Source organism: Penaeus monodon, chromosome 27, assembly GCF_015228065.2.
Source record: "Penaeus monodon isolate SGIC_2016 chromosome 27, NSTDA_Pmon_1, whole genome shotgun sequence".
Taxonomy (NCBI): domain Eukaryota; kingdom Metazoa; phylum Arthropoda; class Malacostraca; order Decapoda; family Penaeidae; genus Penaeus; species Penaeus monodon.
Window position 1 is genome coordinate 24,864,281 of NC_051412.1, and position 947 is coordinate 24,865,227.

A 947-nucleotide genomic window follows, 5' to 3' on the forward strand; every position below is an offset into this window, starting at 1 on the left:
GGGGGGGATAGAAATATCACATTTATAGTTGTCTGCTGTTGTAGGTCAATTGTGCCCATCTACACAGGCCAACATTTCTGACGGACAACTGTAAAGTGACTTCAACTGGCGAGAAAAAGAAACTACTTGTTCACCAAGTAGTCTGTCCACCCCGTGATGTTACCTCTATTAGTGCTCGCCCATGTGGATAGGCCTTTAAGATTTGCCCATATAGAAAAATGGAGAAAAATCTACTTTTGAACCAAGCTTACTTTAGAAAAAAAAAATATATATATATCCTGCACTTTCATGTATCTTCAGCCTAGACATTGCCCTAGCTGTAATTGTGTTCAGTAATGTTGACCAACAATAAAGAAAACACTGATCAAAAGCCAGTGCAAAGAAAGGCAGCTGTCAGTGATAAAATTTGCAAACTTAATGTGTGCCTCCCCTAATAAGTCAGGAAATGTATTTGTCAGCCTGAATTTTGATAGAATGTTCAAGCCTGTAATTAGCAGAAAAAATACCCATCATATTTCTACACTGTAGAACAGTTTATAGACTACTTTTCCAAATACCTGTACAAGTTATTGTGTAAATTTTGAAAGTTGTGTGATAAAAAATAAATATGGTAAAGAGAAGCCTTTTCAGTATCCTTAAATTGCATTAATTTTGTAACAGCTACCATTGACAATGCTGTGGAACAGCCTTAAGGAAAAATTAATAAATGTACAGTAGCAAATGTACAGTAACAAAGTTGTTAGTTCAAAATATGTATTTTGGTATAGGTTCTTTCATTTCAAACAGCATTAAAATAGGTATTCAAAAATAATGCATTATATTGCCTTAATTCTGAAGCACTTTTGTAATGTTAGATTTCCATACATTGGCAGAAGCAAACATGTTAAATGTACTGTAGCAGACTAATTTCCTTGGCCCCAAGAAGTGCAAAATTTTCAAGGGTCATG